The sequence below is a fragment of the Aotus nancymaae genome, unplaced genomic scaffold, assembly GCF_030222135.1.
Source record: "Aotus nancymaae isolate 86718 unplaced genomic scaffold, 86718_ANA_hifiasm-v0.15.2.pri h1tg000053l, whole genome shotgun sequence".
NCBI classification, from domain to species: domain Eukaryota; kingdom Metazoa; phylum Chordata; class Mammalia; order Primates; family Aotidae; genus Aotus; species Aotus nancymaae.
The window spans coordinates 31,643,937-31,655,524 of NW_026988467.1; positions in this window are offsets into that span (position 1 = coordinate 31,643,937).

Here is an 11,588-nt window from a genome sequence, read left to right on the forward strand (position 1 = left end):
ACCCCATCTCTACTAAAAATACAAAAAAAATTAGCCAGGCACAGTGGCTCGGGCATGTAGTCCCAGCTACTTGGGAGGCTGAGATAGGAGAATCACTTGAACCCAGGAGGTGGAGGTTGCGGTGAGCCAAGATCATGCCACTGCACTCCAGCCTGGGCGAGAGCAAGAGACTCTGCCAAACAAACAAACAAAAAACCTCCTGACCATGTGCAGTGGCTCATGCCGGTAATCCCAACACTTTGGGAGGCTGAAGCAGGAGAATGACTTGAGGTCAGGAGTTCGAGACTGCAGTGAGCTAAGATTGTGTAACTGCACTCCAGCCTGGGTGATGGAGTGATACCCTGTTTCTACAAGAAAAAAAAAGGAATATTAGCTGGGAATGGTAGTGTGCACCTGTAGTCCTAGTTACTTAGGAAGCTGAGGTGAGAGGATCCTTTGAGCCCAGGAGCTTCAGGTATAGTGAGCTGTGATTGGGCTGCTGCTCTCCAGCCTGGGTGACAGAGTGAGAACTTATCTCTTAAAAATTAATGATAATAAGGCCGGTGTGGTGGCTCACGCCTGTAATCCCAGCACTTTGGGAGGTCGAGGCAGAAGGACCACTTGAGGTTGGGGGTGGGAGGAGGGAGAGCAACCGGAAGAATAGCTAATTGATGCTGGGCTTAGGCGATGGGATACTCTGTACAGCAAACAACCATGGCACACATTTACCTATGTAACAAACCTGCAGATCCTGCACATGTACCTCTGAATTTAAAATAAAAGTTGTTAAGTCAAAAAAGACAAAAAAGAATACAGTAAGTGTTTAGTTTTAAGGTCTCTATATAATAAATGGATTTTAAAATGTAAATATATTTTTTAAAGAAAGATAAAAATAAATCCAATAGAGAATGACTGGTGAACAATGAAGAGCACAAAACAGAATAATCAGCCAGGTGCAGTGGGGCCAGGCCCTGTTGTTCCAGTTACTTGGGAGGCTGAGGTGGGAGGACTGCTTGAGCCCAGGAGTTGGAATCTAGCACCATCTCTTAAAGTAAAATTTAAAAACTAATAATCATTTCTATTTGTGTGCATGTGTGTGTGTGTGTCTGTGTGCGCGCACGCATGCGTGCACCTCCCTTAAGGAGGAACAAATTAGAAATAACTTTAAAAAACATAAAACAAGCCGGGCGCAGTGGCTCAAGCCTGTAATCCCAGCACTTTGGGAGGCCGAGGCGGGTGGATCACGAGGTCAAGAGATCGAGACCATCCTGGTCAACATGGTGAAACCCCGTCTCTACTAATACAAAAAAAAATTAGCTGGGCACGGTGGCGCGTGCCTGTAATCCCAGCTACTCAGGAGGCTGAGGCAGGAGAATTGCCTGAACCCAGGAGGCGGAGGTGGCAGTGAGCCGAACTTGCGCCATTGCACTCCAGCCTGGGTAACAAGAGTGAAACTCCGTCTCAAAAAAAAAACAAACAAAAAACAAAAAACAAACAAAAAAAACCATAAAACAGGTGGTGGGGTGAAGGATGGTGGGAGGGTGGTGAGGGATAAAAGACTACAAATACGGTGCAGTGTATACTGCTTGGGTGATGAGTGCACCAAAATCCCACAAATCACTACTAAAGAACTTACTCATGTAACCAAATACCATCTGTACCCCCAATAACTTATGGGAACACTGAAATTTTTAAAATTTTAAAATTAAAAACAACAACAACAAAAAAAAAAGGCCAGTTATGGTGGCTCAAGACTGTAATCTCAGCACTGTGAGAAGCCACAGTGGGTGCATCCCTGGAGCTCAGGAGTTTGAGACCAGCATGAGGAACATGAAGAGACCCTTGTCTCTACTGAAAATACAAAGAAATTAGCCAGGTGTGACGGTGTGCCCCTGTGGTCCCAGCTACTTGGGGGGCTGAGGTGGGGAGGATTGCTTGAACCTGAGAGACAGAGGTTGCAGTGAGCTGAGATCAAGCCATTGCACTCCAGCCTGGGAAGCAGAGCAAGACTCTGTCAAATAAAAAAAGAAAAAAGAAAGAAAACTGCAAATATCTTAAAAGTTGGTATTTGCTGCTTTTTGGCATCTAGTGATATGATTATATGGTTTTTGTCTTTCATTCTGTTTATGTGGCATGTCACATTTATTGATTTGCATATGTTGAACCATCCTTGCATTCCAGTGATAAAAACCTTTCTCAAAAGAAGACATGTAAACAGCCAACAGATAATAAAAAATGCTCAGTGTCACTAATCATTAGAGAAATGCAAATTAAAGCCAAAATGAGATATCTCTCACCTGTCAGAATATATTTTTAAATATTTATTATTATATTTTTAATCATCCTGTACTTTATTTCAAAACAGAATATTTTCAAATAAAAAAACAAAAGATAAGTGTTTGGTGTGGATGTAGAGCAAAGGAAACGCTTGTACACTGTTGGTGGAAATATAAATTGGTGCAGCCATTATGGAAAACAATAATAGAAATTAAAAAAAAAAACTAAAAATAGAATTATCATATGATCCTGAAATCCTACTTCTGAATATTAAGGCAAAAGACTTGAAATCAGCTTGTTAAAGGGATATCGTCACTCCTGTGTTCATTGCAGCACTATTCACAGTAGCCAAATTATGGATTCAACCTCTGCCCATCAACAGATGAATAGATTTTTTAAAAAAGATAGTGCATATGGCCAGGCATGGTGGCTCACACCTGTAATCCCAGCACTTTGGGAGGCCGAGGCGGGCGGATCATGAGGTCAAGAGATTGAGACCATCCTGGTCAACATGGTGAAACTCCATCTCTACTAAAAATAAAAAATTAGCTGGGCATGGTGGCGCGTGCCTGTAATCCTAGCTACTCAGAAGGCTGAGGCAGGAAGAATTGATCGCGCCATTGCACTCCAGCCTGGGTAACAGGAGCGAAACTGCATCTCAAAAAAAAAAAAAAAAAAAAAAAAAAAAATATATATATATATATATATAGTGCATATATATAATGGAATACTATTCAGCCTTTAAAAAGAAGGAAATTCTGGGCCAGGCACGGTGGCTCACACCTGTAATCCTAGTGCTTTGGGAGGCTGAGGTGGGTGGATTGCCTGAGCTCAGGAGTTCGAGATCAGCCTGGGCAACACAGTGAAACCATCTCTACTAAAATACAGAAAAGCTAGAGGGCGTGGTGGCACGCACCTGTAGACACAGCTACTCGGGAGGCTGAGACAAGAGAATGGCTTGAACCTGTGAGGCAGAGGTTGCAGTGAACCAAGATCACGCCACTGTGTCTCCAAAAAAAAAAAAAAAAGGAAATTCTGGCTGGGTGCAGTGGCTGGTGCTTGTAATTCCAACACTTTGGGAGGCCAAGGTGGGCAGATCACTTGAGGTCAGGAGTTTGAGACCAGCCTGGGCAACATGGCAAAACCCTGTCTCTATTAAAAAACAAAAAAATTAGCTGGGCATGGTGACACATGCCTGTAATCCCAGCTACTCAGAGGCTGAGGCAGGATAATCACTTGAACCCGGGAGGCAGAAGTTTCAGTGAGCTGAGATCATGCCACTGCACTCCAGCCTGGGTGACAGAGTGAGTGAGACTCCATCTCAAAAAAAAAAAAAGAACAGAAAAAGAGAAGGAAATTCTGACATTTGTGACATTGACGGAATTGGAGAACATTATGCTAAGTGAAATAAGGCCCAGAAAGACAAATACAACATGTTCTCATTTATATGTAGAATTTAAAACAACAAATTTAAAGAAGCAGAGAATAGAATGGTGGTGACAAAAGCTGGAGGTTGGGTGAAATGGGGAGGTGATGGTTAAAGGGTATACAATTTCTTGGGTTGGTTTTCTTTTTTTTTTGTTTGTTTCCTTTTTTGAGAGTGAGTCTCGCTCTGTTGTCCAGGCTGGACTACAGTGGCGCATTCTTGGCTCACTGCAACCTCCGCCTCATAGGTTCAAGTGACTCTCCTGCCTCAACCTCCTGAGTAGCTAGCGCTACAGGCATTACAGGCATTACAGGCATGCACCACCACACTCAGCTATTTTTTTTTTTTCTGTATTTTTAGTAGAGACAGGGTTCCAGCGTGTTGGCCAGGCTGGTCTCGAACTCCTGACCTCAAGTGATCCACCCGCCTCGGCCTCCCAAAGTGCTGGGATTACAGGCATAAGCCACTGTGCCTGGCCCAAAGGGTATGCAATTTCAAACAGAGAGAATATGTTTTCTCTTTATATATATTCTATTGCAAAGCATGGTGAATATAGTGTTGTAAATTTCAAAATTGCTAGGTGAATTTCAAGTGTTCTTGCCATAAACAATGTTAAGTATTTGAGGTGACAGATATGTTAACTAGCTTGATTTAATTATTTCACATTGCATTCATAAATTGTAACAGCATTTTGTACCCCATAAACTTTTCCCCACGTAACACCTTCTTCACAGAACCCATAAATCCATACAATTGTAAATTGTCAATTTACAATAAAAAAGAAGAAAGTTGGTATTTGCTATAACAAGAGTGCCCTAGAAAATAATATATATAAAAGTTGGCTTTTGTCGGCCTGACAAATGAAGGGCAAAGCTGGAGCAATGTGTACAAAGGCAAAGAGGAAGAAAACTCAAGATACGCTCAGGGAAACAGAGTTTGGTTTACGTATAGCATAGTTTTAATGGCATAACGCAAGATGTAACTAAAGAAAGAACCAGGCAGGAGAATTGCTTGAATGCAGGAGGCAGAGGTTGCAGTGAGCCGAGATGGTACCACTGCATTACAGCCTGGGCGACAGTGCCAGACTCTGTCTCAAAAAAAAAAAAAAAAAAGAACCAAATTTGTGTGACCTCATAAGGAATTTTGAACTTTGTTGTACAAGAGAAAGTGATTCTAAGCAGAAGAGAAGTGATCAGGTGAGAGTTTTAGGAAGGAAACTGTCATGAACAAAAGGTGCAGGAGTGAAGGCAGCTATGGAATCAATCCAAGTATCCATTGATGGATGAACAGATAAAGAAAATGTAAGGGCCGCGCATGGTGGCTCACGCCTGTTATCCCAGCACTTTGGAAGGCTGAGGTGGGTGGATCACAAGGTCAGGAGTTCACGGGCAGCCTGCCCAACATGGTGAAACCCCATCTCTACTAAACATACAAAAATTAGCTGGGCACGGTGGTGCATGCCTGTAATCCCAGATACTCTGGAGACTGAGGCAGGAGAATCGCTTGAAGGTTGCAGTGAGCTGAGATCACGCCACTGCACTCCAGCCTGGGCTACAGAGCGAGACTCCGTCTCAAAAACAACAAAAAAAATGTAAGATACTTACATAGTGGAGTACTATTCAGCCTTTAAAATAAGGAAATTCTGTCATCTTTGATAACACAGATGAACTTAGAGGACATTACCTGGGTGAAAGGAGCTAGGCACAGAAAGGCAAATATTTCTTGGTCTCATTCATACGTGGAATCTAAAAAAGTCAAACTCATAGGAGCAGAGAGTATAATGGCAGTTACCAGGGGATGGAGGGTGAGAAGGAAGATTGGGGAGATGTTGGTCAAAGGACACGAAATTTCAGTTAGGGGGAATGAATTCAAGAGTTCCACTGTACACCATGGTGACTACGGTTGATAACAATGTATTGCACACTTGCAAATTGCTAAGAGAATGGGTGTTCATTGTTCTCACTACAGATCAATGATAAGTATGTGAGGTGATGCATATGTTAATTAGCTCAATTTGCCATTCCACAATGTATACATATTTCAAAACATCATGTGGTATGCCATAAATATATATGATTTTTATTTGTCAACAAAGAGAGAGAAAAAAGGCAGGAAGATTGGGATAAGGGATACTGGTAGAGTCCATTGGGGTCATATAAATTGAGACACTGAATTCAAACTGTGCTGGCAGGTACAAAAAATGCTGAGGTTAAAGACATTTAAGAAATATAAAGGGCCTGCCCATCAGAAGTCCCAAGAAATAAAGTTTTTAATTTTTTTAAAAAAGAAAAAATAATAAAATAAAATAAATATAAAGGGCCAAGTGTGGCGGCTCACGCCTGTAATCCCAACACTTTGGGAGGCTGAGGCAGGAGGATCACTTGAGCCCAGGAGTTGGAGACCAGCCTGGGCAGCATAGTGAGACCCTGTCTCTACAAAATAAAAAAATGAGCCAGGCTTGGTGGTGCATGTCTGTGGTTTCAGCTACTTAATGGACTAAGGCAGGAAGATTGCTTGAGCCAGGGAAGTAGAGACTGTAGTCAGCTGTGATTGTGCCACTGTACTGCAGCCTGGGCAAGAGAGTGAGACCCCAGTCTCAAAAAAAGTTTGAAACAGAAAATAAGAAAACAAAATAAACTGGGTGTATATCGTCAAGATCATCTTTAGTTTTTTCCATCAGTCCTTGTGGTACTACCACCATTTTGTTAAATTCACCAGCCAAAGGTTTTTATTTTGTCTTAATATTTGATGAAAACAGGGCTGGGTGTGGTGGTTCACACCTGTAATTCCAGCACTTTGGGAGGCCAAGGCAGGCAGATCATGAGGTCAGGAGTTTGAGACCAGCCTTGCCAACATGGTGAAACCCCTTCTCTACTAAAAATATAAAAATTACCCAGGTGTTGTGGTGCATGCCTGTAATCCCAGCTACTCAGGAGGCTGAGGCAGGAGAATCACTTGAACCCAAGAGGCAGAAGTTGTGATGAGCCTAGATCAAGCCATTGCACTACTGCCTGGGTGGCAGAGCAAGATTCCCTCTCAAAAAAAAAAAAAAAAAAAAAAAAATTGATGAAAAGAAATTCCTGGTTCCAAACCAATAGGAAAATGGAGAGTATCCCTAAGACATAAGATAAAATACCGATAAATTCTCAGATGCAAGAATTCTTCTTTAGGTCTTGCCAAGGGAGAAGTCATCATACAAATGTTTTTTACTGCTCAGTCCAAAGCCCTATCCTCAGACTGGCCTCCCTTGTTTCCCTTTTCTCTTGACGCAGGTCAGCTTTCCAATCCATTGTGATCACTACCACAAAGTCTGTCGTTCAGGCGTTGTCTCCCTCTCCATACCACAGCCTCAGGGTAGAACCCTGTACAAAAGCCCCCTTCCTCACTGTCCTCAAAAACAATCACCAGTCCTTTTTCCTTTAGGAATTGAGACACATCTAATCACTTTGAGGAAAGACAAAGAATGTCAGTGTTCCAACCATCACAGCAGACTTGTCAGACATATGAGAAAAGTAGCCATCTTGGACTTGGATGCCAATAGCCTTCCTAAGACTTCAGCCCTGGTCTCCCTCTGACCTGGAGCTGCCTGGCTGAGCCCAGCCAAACCTCAAAACCATAACGAGTTGTTGTCTAAAGCCACTGAGTTGAGGGGTAGTGTGTCAGGAAGCAATAGATACCTGACCTAGAGGTAGTGCTAAGAAACAGACCACAGTGGAGCAGGGGGTAAAACCAGTGAGGAAGTGATTTTAATAATCCAGATGCTCTCAGTGCCTCTTGTTCAAGAATTCCCATTGCTCTTCAAATAAAGTCCAAAGTCCTTAGTATGGCCTGCAAGGGCTTTTATGATCTCACCTGTGCCTACAAGACCTCCTCTTTTTTTTTTTTTTTTTTTTGAGATGGAGTCTCACTCTGTCGCCAAGGCTGGAGTGCAGTGATGTGATCTTGTGATCTTGGCTCACTGCTACCTCCACCTCCCAGATTCAAATGATTCTCCTGCCTCAGCCTTGCCAGTAGCTGCAATTATAGGCGTGTGCCACCACCACCATGCCCGGCTAATTGTTTTGTATTTTTAGTAGAGCTAGAGTTTCACCATGTTGGCCAAGTCAGTCTTGAACTCCTGCCCTCAGGTGATCTACCCACCTGGGCCTCTCAAAGCGATGGGATTACAGGCATGAGCCTCTACGCCTGGCCAAACCCTCTTCTTCTTACACCACTCCCGAAGTCTGTCTTCTTCAATAAAGCTTTAAATATAATTCACGCCAGGCACAGTGGCTCATGCCTGTAATCCCAGCACTTTGGGAGGCTGAGGCAGGTGGATCACCTGAGGTCAGGAGTTCAAGACCAGCCTGACCAACATGGAGAAACCCCATCTCTAGTAAAAAGACAAAATTAGCCAGGCAAGGTGGCACATGCCCGTAATCCCAGCTACTTGGGAGGCTGAGGCAGGAGAATCACTTGAACCCAGGAGGCGGAGGTTGTGGTGAGCAGAGATCGTGCCATTGCACTCTAGCCTGGCAACAAGAGTGAAACTCCATCTCAAAAAAAAATTAAAAAAAAAGTGTGTGTGTGTGTGTATATAATTCACACATTTAACAGTTCATTCATCCATTTATACAATTTAATGGTTTTCAGTGTATTCACAGATATGTGCATCCATCACCACTCAATTTTAGAATATTTTCTTTTTTTTGAGATGGAGTCTCACTCATTCTGTTGCCCAGGCTGGAGTATAGTGGCGCAGTCTTGGTTTACTGCGAACTTGACCTGCTGGGTTCAAGTGATTCTAGTGCTTCAGCCTCCAAGTAGCTAGGATTACAGGCATGCACCATCAAGCCTTATTAATTTTTCTATTTTTAGTAGAGATAGGGTTTCACCATGTTGGCCAGGCTGATCTTGAACCCTGACCTCAGGTGATCCAACCTCCTCAGCCTCCCAAAGTGCTGGGATTACAGGTGTGAGCCACCGTGCCTTACCTAGAATATTTTCATTACCTCAGAAAGAAACCCTGCATTGTTCAGCTGTGATCCACCTATTATTTCCCATCACTCTCTTGGCCACTTCTACTCATCTGCTTTGTCTCTGTAATTTCCCTGTTCTGGCCATTTCATGTGAAAACAAAATGTGATCTTCTGTGACTGGCTTCTTTCACTTAGCATGTTTTAAAGGTTTATTCATGTTGTGACATGTTATCAGTACTTCATTCCTTGTTATGGATTAATAATATTCTTTTGTATGGATATACTACATTTTGTTTATCCATTCATCAGTTGATGGACATTTGGGTTGGTTCTACAATTTTTGTGAGACGGAGTTTCGCTCGTTACCCAGGCTGGAGTGCAATGGCGCGATCTCGGCTCACCGTAACCTCCGCCTCCTGGGTTCAAGCAATTCTCCTACCTCAGCCTCCTGAGTAGCTGGGATTACAGGCGCGCACCACCATACCCAGCTAATTTTTGTATTTTTAGTAGAGACGGTGTTTCACCTTGTTGACCAGGATGGTCTCGATCTCTTGACCTCGTGATCCACCCACCTCGGCCTCCCAAAGTGCTGGGATTATAGGCGTGAGCCACCGCGACCAGCCTGGTTTGTTTTTAATGAAACGGATTCTTGCTCTGTTGCACAGGCTGGAGTGCAGTGGCACAATCCTGGCTTACTACAACAAGCGATTCTCCTGCCTCAGACTCCTGAGTAGCTGGGATTACAGGTGCCAGCCACCACGCCCAGCTAATATTTTGTATTTTTAGTAAAGTCAGCGTTTCACTGTGTTGGCCAGGTTGGTCCTGAACTCCTGGCCTCAAGTGATCTGCCTGCCTTGGCCTCTCAAAGTGCTGGGATTACAGGCATCAGTGCCTACGTTTTAAGTGTGTGTGTGTGTGTTTTGAGACAGGGTCTTGCTTTGTCACCCAGGCTGGAGTGTAGTGATGCCATCACAGCTCACTGCAGCCTTAGCCTTCTGGGCTCAAGTGATCCTCCCACTGCAGCCTCCACAGTAGCTGGGACTACAGGCGTGTGCCACCACACCCACCTAATTTTTAAATATTTTGTGGTCAGGGTCTTGCCATGTTATGCAGGATGGTCTTGAATTCCTGGCCTCTTGAATTCCTGCCTCAGCCTCTGCTGAGATTATAGGCATGAGTTTTCTTTATATGTTCTACATCTAAGTCCCTTATCAGTTGCAATATTTATAGCTTTTGTTCTTATATACGGGATTTTGATCCATTTTAATTTTTGTATATGGTGTGAGGTGGAGTCTAAGTATTCCTTTGCATGTGGCTACCCAGTTTCCCAGAACCACTTGTTGAAAAGACTAGTTTCTCCATAGGACAATTTTGGAACCCTTGTCAAAAATCAGTTGACTTATTTCTGGACTTTCAATTCTATTCTATATTAATCTATGTCTATGCTTGTACTGGTACAACAGCCTTGATTACCATTGCTTTGTAGTTTTGAAATCAGAAGTGTGAATTCAACTTTGTTCTTCAAGATTTGTTTTCAAGATTGTTTTGGCTATTCTGGGTCTCTTAAAATTCTATGTGAATTTCATGATCAGTTTATCAATTTCAAGAAATCAGCTAGGATTCTGTTGAATCTGTAGTTTGGCAAGTATTACCATGTTAACAATGTTATTATGGAGTATTTCCCCAATTAAGTCTTCTTTCCACAATTTCTTTTCCTCTCAAATCTTTCAATTATTTCAATAGTGCTTATGCTTTTTTTTTTTTTTGAGACGGAGTTTCGCTCTTGTTACCCAGGCTGGAGTGCAATGGTGCGATCTTGGTTCATCACAACCTCCGCCTCCTGGGTTCAAGCAATTCTCCTGCCTCAGCCTCCTGAGTAGCTGGGACTACAGGCGTGCGCCACCATGCCCAGCTAATTTTTTGTATTTTTTAGTAGAGACAGGGTCTCACCTTATTGACCAGGATGGTCTCGATCTCTTGACCTCGTGATCCACCCGCCTCGGCCTCCCAAAGTGCTGGGATTACAGGCGTGAGCCACCGCACCTGGCCTCCGCTTATGCTTTTCAATTCTGTTAACAACTAAACCTGTTTTAGATACAAAACATTATGTGCCCACTATTTTGTTAAAATGTGGACTTTGCCATGTTTTAAATTCTAGGCTTCTCCACCCTTAAAGACTATTATTTTAGAACACCTGAGTCAAGTACTGCCTCAAGTACTTAACATATCAACTAATCAACAACCCTGCTAGGCAGCAATCCTTGTATTTAATTCTTATCATTTGAGTTTGTAAACTTACAACAAATCAATGGCCTTCCTGGGGCTTCCATTCCTTTCAGTAGCAGGCTCTTTGTTACTAATTGTCTCCTATGGACTCCATCACATGAAAAGTTAAATTTTCTGCCTTGCTAATCAGGTTTTTCTAATTACATGGTATACTAAGAGAAATATACTTTTTGCCTGTGAACCTTGGTCACTGATAAAGAGACTTGAAAATACCATGTGCTCCTTTTGTACCTTTAGGCACTGCTAAATGTTTTTGCATCATTTCCTAGTTCAATGACCTTATGAAAAAGGTGTTTATTTTACAGATGAGCAAACAACTAAAGAAACTTGCCAGATAATGCAGGTAGGCAAACTGCAGAAATAATGTATTAATTCTGGTAGTGTGACCTCATATACCCCTAACCACTGTAACATGCTGTTATATTGTTTTTGCCTTGAGATCTACAAGGCTTCAGAGCCACAGGTGGGAAAACTAAGTATTAACAGAATTGAGCAACAATAACTCAACAATTAACAAGGCTCTTGATATGGGTGTAGCTGATCTATTACTTTAAAAATACAAAGTATGGTTGGGTAGGGTGGCTCACACCTATAATCCCCAACATTTTGGGATGCCAAGGTGGGTGGATCACTTGTGGTTGGAAGTTCATGGCCAGCCTGAC